Below are 21,123 nucleotides of genomic sequence, written 5' to 3' on the forward strand. Positions count from 1 at the left end.
ATATTATGTTTTAATAAAATATTTTTTTACTACTAGATGTTATAAAAAATGTGGTGTTTATGCTAAGATATAAGACCATGATTTTGTTAGAACTGTAATTTCGATTGTGTTCTCACAAATAATGGAAAATAACTGAAACTTCATATTCAATTTCCATGAACATCTATGTGATATCATAGTAAATAATAAAAGCTAGCATTTTGATAACACTTAAAATTGGCAAAATACTTTACTTACATTGTCTTATTTTATCCTGGTAAGAACCCTCAGGAGGTGAGTGCTATTAGCATCCTCATTTTACAGATGAAGAAGCTGAGGCAGACAGAGGTTATCTGCCCCCAGGGTCAGACCCCAAGCTAAGTGTCTGAGGTTAAATTTGAATGCAGGTCTTTCAGACTCCAGGTCCAGCAATCTGTTTACTGTATATTTTAAGTCAAATGCTATGTTAAAAATCTGCTTATTTTCTATCCTCTGAAGTATAGATATTTCAGCATATATTAGGCCCTGAGTCAATAACAGAGATTCATTGATACACCTTTTCTCTTTTCTAGAAGTTCTAAAGTCTTGAAGGTTGGCCTAATGTTTTTAATATTATCAAAAATGACTGGATATGTTAAAACAAAAACAAAGCCCCAAAACAAAAAGAAACAAAAAGTCCTTCACTTGGTGCAAACATCCCCTTAAGCTTAGCACAGTGTCTGGTATATAGTAAATGCTTGATAAATCACTCATTCATTATTCAAAGTAGGATCCTATAGCTTTGCCTAAAAAAATTGTCTTTTCTCATGGTTTCTAGTTCCACTTCTCTCACTCATTTCTTGCAGTGTGGCTTCTGACTTCATCACACTACTAAAGCAGTTACCAATGATTTATTAATTTCCAAATCTAATGGCTTCTTTTCATAGGCCTCCTTCTTGACTTCTCTGCAGAGTCTGAGACTGTTGACAATTCTCTTAGAGGTTTTGTGCTTCTGGGGTTCTGTAACAGTTCTCTCCCTCTCTCTCCCTCTTCCTCTCTTTCTCTTTCTCTCCTTTCCTGCTGCCTTGATCATCATCCATATCACAATCTCCTTATTGTGGTTATACTTAAGGCTGTCCTGAGGGCTCTTCTTTTCTTTCCAGATATACAAAGTGACCCCTTCAACTCCCATAGGTTTAATTACGATCTTTAGACCACTGACTTTAAGATCTGCATATCCAGCTCTAGTCTCTCCTGTGCTCCAATCTTCTTATCACTTATTGCCTATGGGACATTTCCCATAGGGATATATCCCAGATATATCTTAAACTCAGTACGTCCACAAAAGGTCTCCATCACCTCTCTCCTAACTCCTAGGGTTGAATCATTTCTAAATTCATCTAATCATATAATCATGTAGACTCTGTCCTAGAATAGCATAAATGACATCCATTCCTTTGCTAAAATCTAGCAAAATCTTTTCTGTGTGTAAGGAAACGAGGTTTGTTTCACATGATTTGTACTAGATGATACATGATGGCTCTGGGATCATTATTTCCTTCCTTGATGTTCACTGAACATTTCCTTAATACTGTGTTCTAGAATGTTGGGAGGAACCAAAATCATGCTCAATAGCCAGTAGTTCTCTATTCCTTGAATACTAGAACAAAATCAACCTCCTGTAATCTTGTAGTGCCTCTCTGGTATATCTTGTTTTGCACAGTCTTTCCAAAACCACCGAAAGCAATCAAATCTACCAGTTCTTTTAGTGTTTAGTAGGTTATCTGGGTCAAGTACCTTTATCTCATCAAAAGACAAGTACTTGCCTTCTTACTGTGTCTCTGCTTTGTTATCCATTCCCTATTAACCAATTTTGTTCCATCCTTTATAGTCAAGAGATCATTCCCCATGGCAAAGAATATGTGTAGAAATAGAGGACTGCTTTCTCTCTACTGCCTCCAAGCCATGTCCTAGCTCTTCTTTAGCTTCTTATAGCTAAAAACAAAACCTTTTGGTTGTTCTTAGCTTTCCTGAACAGTGTCAACTCATGCTGAACTTTAGCATTTCAGATAGTATTCTTATAGTTCTGTGCCACACCTTTATATTTATCCTTTTTATTTGCTCTTGCTCCCAAAGTATGTACATCTTTTAAAAAGCTAAGTTGGTTGGTAAATTCCCTGCTCATTCTCCTTGGTCTCTTTGGAAAACTCCCCTCTCTCCACTTTCTCATAGTCTCATGCCCCACAAATATATGTATGACATCTCACATAGTCCAGAGTCATGCAGTGGTGTATACTAACTTTAACACAACATATGTAATTTTGTAATTTGTTTCCTATAGGGTTGACTAGTGCACAACATTTAAGTGAGCGATTCAGTAATTTCCATGATGAGACCATGTGTATCTAGCTTTTTATTTAGGAAGTTTATATTCTTTCAAAAAATATACGTTCAGTAATAAGATTTTTTTTAAAAAAATAAGCTTAAAGAAAAAGCTAGTTAGCTTTATGGCTATGAAATTTTGGATCATCTAGAATGTTAAAATTGGTTTTAAATTAATAAAGTACATTTTCAGAAGTTTATTATAAATAGGAATATTTTTATATTCTAAAATTATCATGATGGTAAATTTAGAATGTTGATTACTCTAAGGCAATCTATAATAAATTGATTTTCATTATAAGGCTGATCATTTCATATAGTAGCAGTACTGTGTACTAACTACGTAATACGGTATAGAGGAAATATTGATATGTACAAAATGTTTGCTATTTAATAATTAGTTTGAAATATGCAATAATTGACTAAATCTCCAAACAAATCTCTCCACTTTTTTCCATATAATAGTGCTGCAGATTCATCAATCCAAGAAAGAAATTTAATACCAGTAGCAAAGAGAACTTTATTTGTATGTAATTGTAGACATAGGTTATCTTTTGTAGATGATGAATAAATATGAAGGGAAACAAATCTTAATAATGTATTTTTTTCTTATGAAGGACACACAAAATGCAGCCTTTATAGATCTGAACTCCATGTTTTGGTTTTTGAAGTATAATGAAGATGCAAGTTTGTTCATGTCTAGTGTGTGTGTGTGTGTGTGTGTGTGTGTGTGTGTGTGTGAGAGAGAGAGAGAGACAAAGACACACACAGAGAGAGAGAGAGAGAGAGAGAGAGAGAGATGGAGTCGGAGACAGAGACAGACAGAGACAGAGACAGAGACAGAGTTAGAGATAGAGAGAGAGAAGGTGAAGAAGAAGAGAGAAGAGAAATGAGCAAGTGTCTGGGCTCCCCAGGTGCTTTTGTTTCAGAAGCAACTCAGAAACCTATGACTGTAATTCAGAAAATTGACTAAACATTTACTACTGGCATTCCTAAAATGGAGGATGTTAATTTCTTTTGTTTGGATTTCTCTTATTTTCTCTTAGACTTCATTGGTATTAAAGGATATTTCATCACATTTCTATGCACTTATATCCATTAAACTATGCAACACAGCTTTATTTGGCAAAATGTGTCATAAATTCTTATGTATAAGTGCTTTGTAGAGTTAAGTGATAGAGATGGCTTGTGATATTATAGAAATGGTTGTAAAGATGTGGCACAATGAATAAATTAAAACTTTCAATCATAAGGTCATTAACAAAGAATGAAAAATTAAGAATAAGAATAAATTAATATTTCAAAATGAAATCTGGTCTAGAATGCAAAGGAAATGAAGCATACAGTAGATTTTTTTGGCTGAAACTGTGAGTGGATATATATATATATGTATATATACTGATATTAATTCAATTTCTTCACACAATTTGGAAAAAAAAAACTCCAAAGACCTTCAGATAATATAGTTTAAACTCACTTGTCATAAACATTGTGTTTCATGAAAAATAAGAATATGTGGAAATCCTCTTTATCAGAGACCATGTAGCCAATGTTATGAAAGAGAGAGAAAATAACGTTAATTTTTTAATGCCTTGTTTGAAAAAGAATGTCCTGGTTTTTCGCATTTTTTCCACCCCCCCTCTTAGAGTAAGGCAGATGGTCTGAAAAAGTGGACTCCCTTATTTAAAGGGAGTGTTGATATTTATAACAGAGCTTATCTCTAGCAAGATTTATTTTTTGCAGCTGTTCCAGGTTGGAAAAATATTATATTAAAACCCTGGCTTGTTTTTATTTCCATATTTAGGAGAAAAAAGTCTTCAGTCTGTGAAAAAGTGATGTTTGATTTTTAGATACTGATCCAATGTAAACTGTGATTTCTCTGAGTATATATGTGACTTTTCTGTTTGTATGCTGTTATGATTTGGTTCCTCTTCTTGTTTCTGTCTTCTATTTCATATCCTATATTGAGATATATCATACACATGCAAAATTATTCCACTTGTCATTTTCTATGCATAAACAAAGAATTTTAAGGGAATCAAGTAGATGACACTGAGTTCTGCTACAGTATTAAATAAAGCATTTTCTATTTTTTCACCTCTATTAGAGTCATATTTCTCTCTGCCTGGGGCATCGTTTCTGTAATGAAATTTGCTTATTGCATTTTTCCATATACTGAATGTGCTATTCATTGTAAGGTGTGTTGTTTATTCTTTAAAGTATTCTGGGCTGTTGTGTTGAACAAAAGGCTAGCTAGCACAGTACGGTAATGCAGCTGTCAGATACTTGTTAAAATTCTCTAACTCGGGACTGATACTATTTTAATATCTAGGGCTTAGCACCTTGAGAGGGAGTAGAGGCGCACACATTTTATTCAATTTAACAAATATTTATTAAGCATCTACTTTATGTAATGCACTGTGGTGACAATATATAAATAAGTATATTTGTAGTTATTTGCCAGCATTTCTTTAGAAGTTGCATAAAGTGGTAAAATGCTATGTGTCTATAGACTTGTGGTATATGTATTTTATAATTACTTATTTATAAACATGTGCATATGTAAATATATAAGAAATCCTCATCTCTTGCTTTTAAATGCTCATTTTCCTTCAACATCCATCTCTGGTAGTACTTCCCTATTGAAGCTTTAATGATTTTCCCATCCCCTAAGCTCTGAATCTGAAAGTGATCACTGTTTCTTCAGATGTTCCCAGGATTCTTTAAGGAACGTTCCTTTGCCATTTTCACATTCCCCTTTGTATTGTGTTCATTTGTGCACATGTTGTTCCACTTTCAGTAGATTATAAACTTCTTTAGGGGAGGTGCTCCATATGTTCTTATCTTTATCCTAGTATTTACCATAACACTACACACACACGCACACACACACACACACACACACACACATACATATACATATATATATACAAAATGTACACACATATATGCATATGCATATATTAGATAATATATGTTCATTGAACTTAATCTATTGAATAAGTAAAAAAAGCTTATTTAAATTCACTGATATTTACATATTTAATTGGGCATGTACTACAACATTGAAGTAAAAAAATATAACATTGGCAAATGGGAAAGTTTGATTCAGCTAAAAATTATTAAACACCTCTATATACAAGGCACTGTGCTAAATGTTGGTAATTTATGAATAAGTAAGATACAGGCCTGGTTTTCTAGTAGCTGAAAATGTCATTTGGGGCAGTATATTAAAAATATTACTATGATAAAAGGGAAAATGTGATAAATAGAAATGCAGAGGCAAAGTGCTACGAGAAATTTGAGGAGTGTGAGATGACTTTGTCTCAGGGGTGATGGGCCAGAGGACCAGAGAAGATTTCCTTGTTCTCCAGATGGTAAATAAGCTGGACTTTGAAAAAATGAATTCTTGATAGAAGAAACAAATGGAGATATGCTTTAGGGGTGGAGGAGGGTGTATTCTATACAAGTAGGATGATATAAACATATGACTGTGGAGGGTAAAATGAGGATGAAGAATAGTTTGTCTGAAATCAAGTCTTTGAAGAAAGGGATGGCATGAAGTAATATTATAAAGGTAGTTGGAAGGCCAGGGTCAGGAGTTTTATGCTTTATTCAATGGTGAAAACTGGCCAAAGGTCTCTGAGTAGAGTAGTAATGTTATTAAGAGTGGTGTGTTAGGTTAGGGATATCTCTCATTAAAGTGAAGTATGAACCAGAGACAATGAAAAGTTGAATCAGGAAAACTATGGAAGGTAATTAATGTATGTTGGAAAAGATAAGAGCTGAGATTTGGTTGCAGGGGGAATGGAAAGGAGGGGATATCATGATGGTTGGACTTTGTGAATGATGAGATGCTTGGCAGTAATAGAAACCCCTAGAAGCAGCCAGGTGGTACAGCAAGTAGATACAGCCCTGGGCCTAGAGATAGGAAGATCTGTGTTCAAATTTAGCTTCAGATACTTACTGGTTTCATGTCGCCGGGCAAGTCACTTAATCTCTGTCTACCTCAGTTTCCTCTTGCAAACTTGGCATAATAATAGTATCCATTTTTCTGGACTAAATAGGATGATATAAAGCAATTATGCACAGTGCCTGGCACATCAGAGGCATTTAATAAGTGCTTGTTTCCTTCTTTCCCACTATTAGAGTGTGAGCTCCTTGAGGGACTTTTAAAGTTACTAACAATAAAAATAAGCAGTACTCTTAATGTTAATAATATAGCCATGGTTAGCATTTATACTGCTTTAAGGTTTGCAAAGCACTTTGTTAGTATACCTCCTTTTCTGTTCACACATTTCTTGATATTCTCTATACCGCTTCTCACATATGTCATCATTGGAAATATGGTGTCAGACACATGAACAATAGGTCACATGTGGCCCACAACATTTCTGAGTAAGGCCCAAACCAGATGAAAATTTAATTTGAAAATATTTAATGAAATAAAAATAAAATGAAACATAGATAATATTAATGTGAGGTTTTCTATGCCAACATGTAGCAGGGATCCTTATGTAGGGTTTAATGGTTCCTGTTTCTAGTTGAATTTGAATTGAGTAGCTTACTTGCATCTACTATCTACCAATTATCTTTATGTCATTATAACAGTGATTTTTAAGTAGTACTGGTGTTCCAGGATTTGTAGCCACATGCTAGGCATTTTGAACTGTATCTGTGAACTTCTTGTTTAGACTAGGGGTGGGGAACCTGTGGCCTCAAGACCACAAGAAGCATGTGGCCTTCCAGGTCCTTGGGGTGTAGCCTTTTGACTAAGTCCAAGTTTTACGGAAAATACTTTTTATTAAGGGGATTTTTTCTTTGGAGTTTGGATTCAGTCAAAGGGCTGCACTTTAGGACCTAGAAGGTCATGTATGGCCTTGTAGTCGCAGGTTTCCCACCCGTGGTTTAGACTATCTCTGTAGAGTGACTAAAGATTAAATTCAGAAGAAGCTGTGGTTGTATGGCCTATGGGATATGTTTAAAGGTATTTGTGACTGATTCTCTACCTGTGAATAAAAACACTGTATTTAGTCTGCATGCTTGGAAGTGACTGATTTCATCTTACCATCTTCCAAAAGTGGGAAATCCAGGAAAGGAACAGTGTTTTCCTGACATAACGGGATCTTGAGAGGGAGTCTAGAGAACTAGTAGTAGTTGGAGCACAAATCTGTCAGTGTGTATGTGAGACCTCCTGATGTCAACTTATGCTGAATAACATCAGGTTGGTGGATAGACTGGGACACTTAGGCATGGCTTTTATCAACGTGGCCTTCCAATATTCTATAGTTTAATTTAATCAGCATAATGTCATCTGTGCGTAGCAACACATGGAGAACTTATCTTCTCTCTAGAATCTCTTTTCCACTTAGGCTGCAATGGTAAATTTTGGCAAGCATAACTGCTTATTTTATGTTTCATTTGATGTTACTAATCTGAGAATAAGAATGTTTTCATGTAATCTTGTTTGATCTTAATGTATTTATTGTAAACTTCTTAGCAGAGCTTTTAAAGCTATGTTACTCAACCAATTGTTTTATAATCAATAAACATCTCATTTAATCAAAGATACTCATAAAAGTGTGCCAATTATTTTCATAAACTTTTTATAAAGATGAGTCAACAGGTATATAGATTGCTCACCATTGTCTTTCCAATGATATTTTTTGGGGTATCAGTATTTTGGATGACCTTTTCCATTCTTTTGGTATTTTGCCCTCCCTGAATTACTGTGTAGAATACCTCCTTAATACTTTGAAGCTTATGCTGTTTCCAGCATAGATTTGCTAAGTATATACTTAGTCTAATCAATCCACTCTTTCTTAGTTTCTTAAATGCCATTTTTAATTCTGTGTATGACACATTTGTGTTCCAATATGGTGGTTCCACTCTTAGAACTGAAAATTGATTATTGGCAATGGTATTAAAGCTGTTTCATTTTCCGTCTAAGTGTTGTTTTCCTGTCAGTTCACTTCTGCATGTTCTTGAGTGATTTTGGCTCAGCTGGATCTCAAAGTTTCTTTCAACTTGTTTTATCTCCTGCTTTAAAACAAAACAATTTTAAAGAAAATATTAGTCTTATTATGCCATCATTCTTTACTATTTTTTATAATGTCCATGTTGTTTTATATTTGTGTGTATTTAATTTTTTTTTAATTTGATGGAATATTCTTGAGGGCAGGAATTTTTTTATCTTCATCTTCATATCCTCAGCACATAGCTCAGTGCTTGACACATTGACACATTAGTTATTTAATAACATGCTTGTTGAATTGAACTTCAAAAATATATCTCTTGATCCTTGGATAAAGACCTCACATTTTGAGTATCAAAAGTTAATGTTTACATAAGGCCTAAAAACTATGATGCTTAATGCCCTTTATATTTTTCCACCATCACTGCAGACACTGATTGAAGGCCATTTTTATTCTTTTGTTCTAGATTGTCACAGCTGTAAGAATTTGCCACCTAGGATATCCAGTCTACTAGTAATGAGCCTTTGTATACTTTTCTCAGTAGCTCCTTGGACAATTGAGTCTGTTGCCAGATTTTCCAGTAAGGTAGAGCCTACCGGAATTTATGTTGCATATACAATATGGGGGTACTTACATGCCATGGTTAGGCATTGGATTAAGAATATATAAAGGATAAATTTCATCTTATTAAATTTCATCTGCCCATTTATTAAGATCTTTTTGGATCCTCAATCTTTTATTCAATAGATTAAGTGTGGAGGTAATAGAAGGGGCACTGGGTTTAGAATCAGGAAAAAGCTGAGTGTGAATGTTCTGACATTATTTTCCATATTAACCTATTTGAACCTTAGTTTCCTCATCTTTAAAATGGGGATTATAATGTCTATAATACTTATTTCCAAGAGTTTCTATGATAATTAAAGGAAATAATATATATAAAACATTTTGTAACTCTCAAAGTTCCATAGATGTCAGCTGTAATTAATTAGTAATAGTTTGACTTAACTTTCAGTCATTTTCAAATATAGTAGGTATATTTTCAACGTGTGTTCATCAACGGCCTTGTCTCAAAAAAGAAGGTCAAATAAAATCAGGCAGAATACTCTATTACTTCTCTGGAAAACCTTCTTCAAGGGTAGTATCTAACCATTAATGCATTTTTCTGTCCACATTTCAAACTCACTTTTATGTACTATCTCCTCATTCATATCTTTACACAGATCATGTGAGACTTTTTTAAATGCCGTGACAAAATTGAGTTATATGGTCTCTGTGACCTTACCTTGATCTTCTTAGACTAATAACCACATTAAAAAAATTAAGGTTAATCTAACAAGACCTGTTTTTGACTAACCCTTGAAGAAATGACAAAATGCCAATTTTCCTTTCCACTTACTTAAATTTTTTCTTTTAACAATGAATTCCAGAGTCATTATGAGAAATCTGTATTGAACTCACTGGAATCAATGTGAAGACTCTATAGTCTCTATTTTGAAATGAGAATAACAATCTCCTGACTTTCAGTCCTGTGGCATCTCTTCATTCTCCATATTTCAGAGGTCATTCAAAAATAAATTGCTATTAATTTGTAGTCTAGGTTTTTTTGTTTTGTTTTCTTGTTACTCTTGGATATACTGGGCCTGTTACTATGAAATGATGGTTTTTAATTTTTATTTTCCCCAATTACATTTTAAAACAATTTTTAACATTTTTTTTTAAGTTTTGAGTTCTAAATTCCTATCCCTCCTCAAGCTCCCCCCTCTGAGATGGTAAGTAATCAGATATAGGCTATAAATGTGCATTCATGTAAAACTTTTCTGTATTAGTTATTTTGTATAGGAAGACTCAAATAAAAGAAAAGAAATGAAGTGAAAAATAGCATGCTTCGGTTTGTATTCAAACAATATCAGTTGTTTCTCTGGATAGCATACTTCATCAGTCCTTTGGCATTTTCTTGGATCATTGTATTGCTGAGAATAGTTAAGTCATTCACAGTTCTTCATCAAATAGTATTGCTGTTATTATACATAATGTTCTGATTCTGTTCATTTCACTTTACATCAGTTCATGTAAGTCCATGTTTTTCTGAAATCATCTTTTTTGTTATTTCTTATAGCACAATAATATTCCATTACAATCATAAACCAAAGCTCATTTAGCCATTCCCCAGTTGATGAGTATTCCTTCAGTTTCCAATTCTTAGCCACCAGAAAAAGAGCTACTATAAATAGTTTTGTGCATATAGGTCCTTCCCCCCTATTTTTTTTGTTATCTTTGGAACATAGACCTAGCATTGGTATTGCTGGATCAAAAGGTATAGCCCTTTGGACATAGTTCCAAATTGCTCTCCAGAATGGTTGGATCAGTTCACAATTCCACCAACAATACATTAGTGTCCCAGTTTTCCCATATCCCCTCCAACATCAATCATTTTCCTTTTTTGTCATATTAGCCAATCTGAGAGGTATGAGGTAGTAGTTGTTTTAATTTGCATTTATGAGCTGATTAAATGTGACTTTCTATTTCTTCATTTAACTTAAGTTTTGGCTCAACAGTAATCATTTTTGTTTTGTGAAGATCATTTACTCTGTTAGTGAAAGCAGGATGAAAATAGTTTTTGCAGACGAATAATATTGATTTCCATATAGTTTTAAATGAAACTAATATTTAGATATTTTATTTTATTTCATTTTATTTATTAATTTTGTTTTTATTTTGTTAAGAATTTCACTAGTGTCATCTATGAAGTTGTACTAAAAGATTACTTACCACTCCACATTATCTAGCCCACCAATATCTAAGTGATTCTTGATAGATAGTATGTATATATGTCTAACATGTATACTAGCATGTATAAACAGGGGATACTGTGATGCAATAGGAGTACTTTAAATTAGTTTTATTTTGTTGTTTTGTTTCTTTACAACTTTCTTAGTGGATTACAAGTGGAATTTTTTCATAGAATGCACAGTCTGGTTCAGAGACTGCTTGTTCATTACATATCTGTTCCTGATATGGGAAAGACTGATATCTGAGTGAAAACTACTATGTATCCAGTATAAGCAGAATAATTGTAAGGAATGTTGTAAGGATAGTATGGAAGTATATTGGTAGTTAATTTCGTATAGTTCTGGGATTCTGTGCAGTTAGAAAACAGACAATTCATTTCTCTTTTTAAAATTTATTTATTTTCAGTTTTCCACATTAATTTTCACAAAACTTTGAATTTCAAATTTTCTGCCCATCTTCACTCTCCCCCACTCCAGGACAGCATTATTCTGATTACTCTTTCCTCCAATCTGACCTCTCTACTATCACTGCCCCCACCCTTTATCCTCTTCCCTTCTTCTTTCCTGTAGGACAAGATAGATTTCTATTCCCTATTGCCTATATATTTATTTCCTACATGCATGTAAAAATAATTTTTTTCATTCATTTTTAAAGCTTAGAGTTAGATATTCTCTCCCTTCCCCTTCCCCACCTACCTTCATTGAGAAGGCAAGCAATTTGATGTAGGTTATATATGTGTAGTCTTGCAAAACAATTCCGTAATAGTCATATTGTGAAAGACTAACTATATTTCCCTCTATCCTAATCCCACTCTCCCATTTATTCTATTCTGTCCTTTTATCTATCCCTCTATTAAAGTATTTGCTTCCAAGTACGCCTTCCCCCAATCTGCTATCCCTTCTATTAGCCCCCCTCTCTTATCCCTTTCCTCTTTGCTTTCCTGTAGGGTAAGATAAACTTCTCTACTCAATTGAGTATGTATGTTATTCCCTCCCGAAGCCAAATCTGATGAAAGAAAGACTCATTTGTTCCCTCTCATCTTCTCCTTCTTCCCCTCCATTGTAAAAGCTCATTTTTGCCTCTTTTACATAAGATAATTTACTACATTCTACCTCTTCTTTTTTCTTTCTCCCAGTACTTTCCTCTCAACACTCAATTTTTTTTTTAGATATCATTCCTTCATATTCAGGTCACCATGTGCCCTCTGTCTCTGTATATATGCATACATATACATGTACATACACATACACATGCACACATACACATGCATATAAACACACATGTACATGCATACACATATAAATATGCCCACACATATGTATTCCCTCCAACTATCCTAGCACTGAGAAAGGTTGCATGAGTTACAAATATCATCTTTCCATGTAGGAATGTAAACAGTTCAGCTTTAATAAGTCCTTTATAGTTTCTCTTTCCTGTTTACCTATTCATGCTTCTTTTGTTTCTTGTATATGAAAGTCAAATTTTCTATTCAACTTTGGTCTTTTCAACAAGAGTGCTTGGAAGTCCTCTAACATATTGAAATTCCATTTTTTCCCCTGAAGTATCATACTCAGTTTTGCTAGGTAAGTGACTCTTGATTTTAATCCTATCTTCTTTGACCTCTAGAATATCATATTCCAAGCCCTCTGATTCCTTAGTGTAGAAGTTGCTAAATCTTGTGTTATCCTGATTATGTTTCTACAGTTCTTGAATTGTTTCTTTCTGGCTGCTTATAATATTTTCTCCTTGACCTGGGAACTCTGGAATTTGGCTACAATATTCCTAGGAGTTTTCCCTTTGGTGTCTCTTTCAGGAGGTCATTGGTGGATTCTTTCCATTTCTATTTTACCCTCTGGTTCAAAAATATTAGGGCAGTTTTCCTGGATAATTTCTTGAAAGATGATGTCTAGGCTCATTTATTTTTATCATAGCTTTCAGGTAGTAGTCTAATAGTTTTTAAATTATCTCTCCTGGATCCATTTTTCAGGACAGTTGTTTTTATGAAGAGACACTTCAAATCATGGTTTATGTTTTCATTCTTTTGGTTATGTTTTATAATTCCTTGATTTCTCATAAAGTCATTACTTTCCATTTGCTCAATTCCAATTTTGAAGGAATTATTTTCTTCAGTGAGCATTTGGGCCTTTTTTTTCCCATTTGTTTCATTCTGCTTTTTAAGGCATTCTTCTTCTCACTGGCATTTTGGACCACTTTTGCCATTAAAGCTATTGTTTTCTTCAGCATTTTTGGGGTCTCCTTTAGCAACCTGTTGACACGTTTTTCATGATTTTTTTTTTGTATCACTCTCATTTCTCTTCCCATTTTTTTCTTTACTTCTCTTATTTGATTTTCAAAATCTTTTGAGCTCTTCCATGGACTGAGATCAATTCAAATCTTTTTTGGATGCAGGAGCTTTGGATGCAAGAAGTTTGGCTTTGTGTCTACTTCTGGTTGTGTGTTTTTATTTTCCTCATCACCAATGACATAAGAAAATACCTCTTCATCAAGAAATAAGGACTTACAGTATGTTTCTTTTCCCCCCATTTGCTCATTTTCTCAGCCACTTACTTGACTTTTGAGCTCTTTGTTAAGTGGTGGAGTCCAGAAGCAGCCTCTGCTTCACCAGTAACTGCCATTGCCCTAGGGTTGGTGCTAGATCATGCACCCCTTTCAGCCAGGAAAGAGACCCTTCCCACTGACTTTTGAAGCTGACTTTGGGATTGTGGGTTGAAAAGTCTGAAAACTGAGGTAGCTGCCAGTAATTCAGTCCCCTAAGACCTGTTCCAGCACTGTCCACATGTGGCGCCCAACTATGCTCTGCTCCCAGCCTAGTGTGATAGACCCTTCCTGTTGACCTTCCAGATTGTCTTATGCTGGAAATTTGCTTCAGTCTGTCATTTTGTGGCTTCTGCTGCTCTAGAATTTTTTTAGAGTCATTTTTACAGGTCTTTTGAGGAATTTCAGTGAGAGGTGTAGTAGGTCCCTGCTTTTACTCCACTATCTTGGCTCCACTTATGTGATTCATTTCTCAACAAAGGTAAAAACTGGTGAAGCTCAGAGTATGATGTTTTATAATCAGCAGCTCTATTCCCCAAAATAAAACAAAACAAATTGTGTGTGTGTGTGTGTGTGTGTGTGTGTGTGTGTGTGTGTGTGTGTATCTTACTTTATCTGAGTCAGGATCAGAACTGAAACTCTCCTCATTTACCATCAGCTACACTGCTTTTCTATATCTTTGGAACCCTCTTCATTAAGGAAATTCCCTCTATAATGCAGGTTGACACTTTTCTGAATTTATAGTCTCAGAGTACTACCCAGAACACTGAGGTTAAGTGACTTGCTTAGGATTACAGTTATTAGGTGATACCAGAGTTAAGAATTGAATGGAGCCTTTCTGGCTTTGCAGGCAGCTCTTTATCCTACTGTGCTATACTGCCTCTCTTATCTTTTACATGTGTAGCACATCCTTTGGAGCTACTCACCCATCCTTCACTCTCACTGGCAGGTCAGGTCTCAGAACAAGACTGTCTCCCCTCAGGGTTCTTCGGGTAGTCTTTTAGGAGATATTTCTGTAATGCTATGTGTAGCCTAAAACACAGTTTGAGTTTGCTTCCCACATTGATTATTTGCTAATTTTAATTAGTTAGCCAGGCTTAATTAGCTTTTTAGAAAGGGATGATTACTGAGATGGTAAAGTAAAAACAAACAGTAGGCCCACAGAAAGCTGTGATGTACAGTCTCATCAATTCAATATAGAATCTCTGGAAAGTGAACTCAATCTTGGACAATGGGGTAACTCGCATATCCTGGTTGCAAATATTTATAGTAGTTCTGTTGTGTGAACCCTAAGAAAACAACATGTTTAGACATGGTTTTCTTAAAACTTTTTCTTTGTTTTCTTCTCCAGTCTCCCTTTCCCCCTTCCTACCTCCCAAATTTACTTCAATACCTATTGTATTTTGCTGCCAATATAATTTGATCATTTCATATAACTAATTCACATTATAGTATGTTTATATAGATTTTTTAACACAATCTGAAAGGTACTCATTTGAGAAAGTTCTTGTATTAGCAAAATAGTAATGATAAATTCACGTATGATTTCAATAATATGGAAGCATTTTAATGTCACTTCTGTAAGAAATTTATATAGGAGCTCTTTTTTGAATTCTACTCACTAGTAATGGTTCAAAGTAAAATGCAATAGAATAAAAATACTAGAAACAAAATTATCATAAAGGGAAAGGGCATTTGTTAACTTTAAACTATATGTTTACTCTGATGCAGTAAAAACTGATTTACTCATCAAATATCTCTTTTTAAAAAATTTACATAATTTAACTTTATCATTATCAGACTTGATCTTAAGATAGCACACAAGGACTACTGTTAAAAGGACAATCCATTTTTCAAAATGTCTTCTACAAAGTTTGTCAATACTCATATGCTTAACAATCTATCAGTCCCCTAACAGCAATCTAAGTAACAAAATCTATACTCTTTTCTATTACCCATAGATGATTTTGAATGATTATTTCCAAAAAAATATGTTAGTTACTTCAGGAATCTCATTTTCCAGTTAGTAGCTGAGAAAGGGAAAGCACTCTAATATAATATGGTGGATCTAACTGAGTGCCACATGCCCTCCCGTGATGCTATTCCCAACCCAACCATGCTTCTTCATTCAATGTGAGTCATGTCCAGTTTTCCCATGAATTCACCATAAGAGTCAGCCTCAGTTTCTCTCTCTATCACAAAGGTACCTGGAATAATCAGGCTGCTGAGTAATTATTTCTCCCTCTTGCCATCATACCCATTACTTTGATGACATCCATTATTCCATTTTTTCTCTGCAATTACATGTTTGTAAGACCTTAAATGTAATATTTCCAATTACACTAAAAGTCTTTCTTATCTCTCTCCCCACCCCCATTTAAAGCATTTTAGCATTTTCTTTAAAGCCGGACTAGTAATATCTTATTTGGGATTGTTTTTATCCTTAGCTTCCCATTTTATTTTCTAGGTCAGGTAACCACAACTTTTTTTTTTAAAAAAATGGTCTCTCACATCTTTGTTTATTTAATCCCCTGTGATTTAGAGAACAGAGAGTATCGAATGGTGCTGTTATGAAAGTAGCCTGGCAGCTTCCTGAGACTTATGTTTTAAAGAAGCCTCTTTTGGTTTCTAGTATCTTTAAATAAGTCTTGTACACTAGAATGTGAGGCACACTGCAAATGTGGGATCTGAAACACTCTAGACTTCTGAGAAGGAAGTGAGTTAAATTTAAGTTTCTGTGTGCCTGGGGTGTTGGAAGAGAAGATCAGGAGGAGGTAGGTACTTTCCTTCCGATTATATTTTCTTAAGTACATTTATTAAAATTCTTTGCTGTTATGCCATTTAACTTCATCTCACATGCCATCTTTTATCTTTGTGCCATGGCTTGCTAATCCTTGCCTATATGGAGTTAACCTCAGTAGCCAGAGGGAACATAGTCTAACAATACACTGAATTGAATTCTATTTCTGGTTATTTCTAAATTTCTCTTTGACCCAATCTCTTATTCTTTCTTTAGTTAGGGGGTTATCAACCATCTTGATCAGTCTAAAAATAAAAAGTTGTGTAGAATTTAAGCTTTATGAAATCGCATTCATGAGACACAAGTTCCAGAATAAAGATGTTACATAGGGAAAGTGTGAGGGTAAAGTGTTTGAGGCAGTATTTTGAAGTCCACTAGTATGAGAGCAGGAGATGAGAAAGAAAGAATAAGGAAGGGAAGTGTCCTGGGAATTGATAGATAACATTTACCAGCATTTTTATTGGGTAATAGGTAGAGATTGAATGAATCTCAGAGGAGGAGTGGTTATTGAGTCACGATGATAGGGGGTGAGCATGGAGTGTCAGTGGGGAGCAAGGAGTATTCTAGCTTATGTGGCACCACTGAATTTGGGTGGTGCTTTGGGGATTGAGTAAAAATGAAATCCATGTGTTTTCACTGGCTATTCCCCATGTCAGGAATTCCCTCCCTCTTCATCTATGCTTTTGACTTCCTTGACTTCCTTCTGATCCACTAAAATCTTCTCTTCTGCAAGAAGCATTTCTCAGTCCCCCTGAGTGCTGGTGCCTTCCCTCTAAGAATTGCTCTAATTTATTCTGTTTCTCTGTATATATATGTATGCATATATACACATATATGTGTACATACATACTTGTTTATATATTATACACACTTATTTGTTTATATATTATGTACATACATAATGTACACACATATATAATGCATACATACACATGTACACACATATCTTTGCATAGTTGTTTGCACATTGTCTCCAAATTAGAATATAGCTAACCACTTCAGAGAAGGCCTGTTTTTTTGCCTTTCTTTGTCTACCCAATGCTTGACACATAAAAGACTCCTAAGAAATCCTTGTTGACTCACTTGGCTTCATAGCAGACTGAAATATTTAACACCTTCCAAATATCTAGCAAGGCACAACCTGGTGGTTAGAATTTATTCTCCTCCTACAATTTCTAGTGTATTTTTTGCCTTTCCCCATTCTCCCTCCCCTAGGCATCTTATATAACAAATCTTTTTCTTAAAGAAAAAGAAAATGACGGAGAAGAAAATTAAAATATAGCAAAAAAATCAACATATTGAAAGTATCTGACATTATGTGTAATATTCCATATGCCTGGGCCCTGCAAAGTGGTAAGGGGGAGGTATCTCCTCAAATTTCTTCTTTGATACTAATATTTTTCTTTATAATTTTGCAACATTTCTTTTTGATTATTTTGTGCATTTTTCTTTTGATTTACATTGTTCTAATCATTGTGCATACTGCTTTATTGGTTCATCTTACTTCATTTTGCATCTGTTCATGTAAGTCTTTCCATAACTTCTCAATAGTCATCATTCTCATCTTTTTTACATTGTAGTATTATTCCATAGTTCATTCATATTCCATTATTTATTTAGCCATTTCCTATTCATTGAACATCTACTTTGTTTCCATTCTATTGCTATCATGAAAAGTGCTGAAGTTTTGGTGTATATGGAGCCTTTTCATTTATGACCTTCCCACTATTATATGCTAGCAGTGGAATCTCTGAAAAAGAGGGTATTGGCATTTTAGCCATGTTATTTGAATAATTCCATACTACTTTCAAGAACTGTTATACTAATTCACAACTTCGCCAATAATACTTTAGTGTACCTTCTTTCTATAACCTTTCCAACAGTAACTATTCCCATTTTTTGTCATCTTTTCCAATTTGCAGGCTGCACTATGAAACCTCAGGGTTTTGTAGTTTCCTCTTTATGGTTTGAAACATTCTGCCATGTGGTTGTTAATAGTTTGCAGTTCTCCCTTTGACTACCATTTGTTCATATTCTTTGACCAGTCATCTATTGGGGGATGGCTTTTGGTATAATAGAATTTTTTTTTTTTTTTTTACTAATTGTCTATTTCTTAGGAATAAGATAGTGATATTTTCTCAACTTGTCTGCTTCCCTTTTCATCCTCTGTGTATTAACTTTGTGCAGAAGCTTTTCAGTTTAATGTAATTTTAATGATCAATTTTAACTTTTATAATCTCTTTTTCTATTGTTTTGTTAAGAATACGTCACCTATAACTGTGAATGATATACCATCTACTTTTTTCTTAATGTTTTCATGGTATGATTCTTAATATTCAGGTTACAAACTCTTCCCTTATCCATAGGTCTGACAGATAAATTTGTCCCTGCTCCTCTAATTTACTTATGATATCACCCTTCATATCTAAGTCATTTAATCATTTTGACTTTATCTTGGTATACAGTGTGAAATGTAGGTCTGTTCCTAGTGTCTGCCAAACTGCTTTTTAGTTTTCCCAACAATTATTGTTGGAAGTTGAATTTTTGTCCTCAAAACTTGGATCTCTGAATTTAGAAAACACTATAAATTACTATGATCCTTTCCTGTTGTAATTAAATTATTCCACTGATCTACTACTTTACTTCTTAACCAGTACCAGACTGTTTTGATGATTACTGCTTTGTAATATAGCTTGAAATCTGGTATTGCTAGGTTGCCTTCCTTTACATTTTGTTTCATTGATACCTTAATATTGTTGACCTTTTGTTCTTTCACATGACATTCATTGTAATTTTTTCTAACTTTATACAATAATTATTTCATAGTTCAATTACTATAGCACTGAATAAGTAAATTAATTTAGGTTGAAGTACCACTTTTATTATGTCTGTCAGCCTGCCCATGAGAAATTAGTATTTCTCCCGTTGTATAGATCCATTTTTGTTTGTGTGAAAAGTGTTTTGTAATTGTGTTCATATAGTTCCTGGGTTTATCATGGCAAGCAGAGTCCCAAGTATTTTATATTGTGTGCAATTATTTTAAATGAATTTTTTCTTTCTATCTTTTGCTGCTTGGTTTTGTTGGTAATATATAGAAATTCTGATGATATATGTAGGTTTGTTTTATGTCCTGAGACTTCATTAAATTTTTAATTATTTCAATAAGTTTTTTTGTTCTAGTTGACCATTCTTTAGGTTTCTCCAAGCATCCATCATATCATTTCAAAGAGTGATTTTGTTTCCTCTTTGCATATTTTTATTCCTATTATTTTTTCTTGTTTTCTTGTTATATTCAGTTTGGATGGGTAGGTCATTCTTGATTGGATTCCTAGTTCTTTTGCCTTCATGAACATCATATTTTGACCCTTCCTCTCCCTTAATGTGTCAGGTTCTAAATCTTGTGTGATTCATGATGTTTGAATGATTCCTTTTAGATTGCTCTAAATATTTTTTCTTTGACCTGGCAGCTCTGGAGTTTGGCTATAATTTTCCTAGGAGATTTTATTTTGGAATCACTTTCAAGTAGTAATTGATGGATTCTTTCAATTTCTATTTTACCCTCTGATTCTTGGATATTGGGGCAGTTTTCCATTATAATTTCTTGAAATATGATGTCTAGGCATTTTGATCATGGCTTTTAGATTGTTCAATAATTCTTAAATTATCTCTCCTTTTCAATTTTCTTTCAGTTTTTAAAATAAGATATTTTACATTTTCTTCCATGTTTTTCTCTCTCTTTTTTAAACTTTGTTTTATTATTTCTTCATGTCTTCTGGAATCATTAGCATCTCATCTGGTGCCCAGTCCTAGCCCCGGCATTGTAATCTCTTTCTGTAATTCTGTAATCTCTTTCTAACCAACTGCCTGATCACCTTACTATCTCTGACTTTGAGAGCTCCCATGGTTTCTATTGCTGCTGTTGCCAAATCATATTCCACCATTGGGGTGCCTCCATGTGGGCTGCATGTCCACATGTTTCCAGCATTGTGTCACAGATCTTTCCTTCCAACCTCTTAAGTTATCTTGAGTTGGAAGAACGTCTCACCCTGAACTTTTCTTGGCTCTGCTTCTTCAGAATTCAATTTCAGGTGTTAATTTAAAGTTTTGGGAAGGGAAATTTTGGGATAATAGTGCTTCCTTTACTTGGTCATGTTTATATTCCTTATTTCTTTAAGGAATATTTTGTAAGTGAATATCTACAAGCATTTTGTGTGCTTTGGTAAATTGCCTCAAATATTTTATGCATTCTGTAGATTTTCGAATGAAATTTCCCTTTCTATTGTTCATGATTTTTTTTTATTATTACATAGAAATGCTGTTGTTATTTTGAGGTTTTGTTTTTGTAGCCTGAAACTTTGTTTCAGTTTATTTGTTAAATCCCTAGGATTTTCTAAGTGAACCATAATGTCATCTATAAATTGAGGTAGCTAGTGGTTCAAATTTTACATCAGCAACTCATCATCTTTCATAAACTGACAAGTAACAAAAACCTGTACTATTAGAGCAGGCTTCAAAATGTTCCTGAGAATTCAACAAATAAGCCCTGGTAGATCCCAATTCACTGAGATTTAAGAATAAGGTTTTATTGGATGTTATATGCATACATGTAATCTCCAAACCACATGGAATAAATGCTTTCAAAATGTAGATACTTTGTAGAAG

General features: G+C 34.1%; 1 protein-coding gene across 9 annotated transcripts in view; it reads left to right on the forward strand.

Annotated features, from left to right (window-relative positions):
- Nucleotides 1-21,123, forward strand: part of TRIQK (triple QxxK/R motif containing) — a 134,923-nt gene that overhangs the window by 23,332 nt on the left and 90,468 nt on the right. For 2 of the 9 annotated variants that reach the window (XM_072603566.1, XM_072603565.1), the window contains exon 2: nucleotides 8,782-8,900. The exons of 4 other annotated variants lie outside the window; for them this stretch is intronic. The gene's annotated coding sequence lies outside the window, so the exon portion shown is untranslated. The remainder of the gene's footprint in view (nucleotides 1-8,781; nucleotides 8,901-21,123) is intronic. 3 more of the 9 variants (XM_072603570.1, XM_072603567.1, XM_072603568.1) reach the window with 2 other exon arrangements.

Source organism: Notamacropus eugenii, chromosome 4, assembly GCF_028372415.1.
Source record: "Notamacropus eugenii isolate mMacEug1 chromosome 4, mMacEug1.pri_v2, whole genome shotgun sequence".
NCBI classification, from domain to species: Eukaryota; Metazoa; Chordata; class Mammalia; order Diprotodontia; family Macropodidae; genus Notamacropus; species Notamacropus eugenii.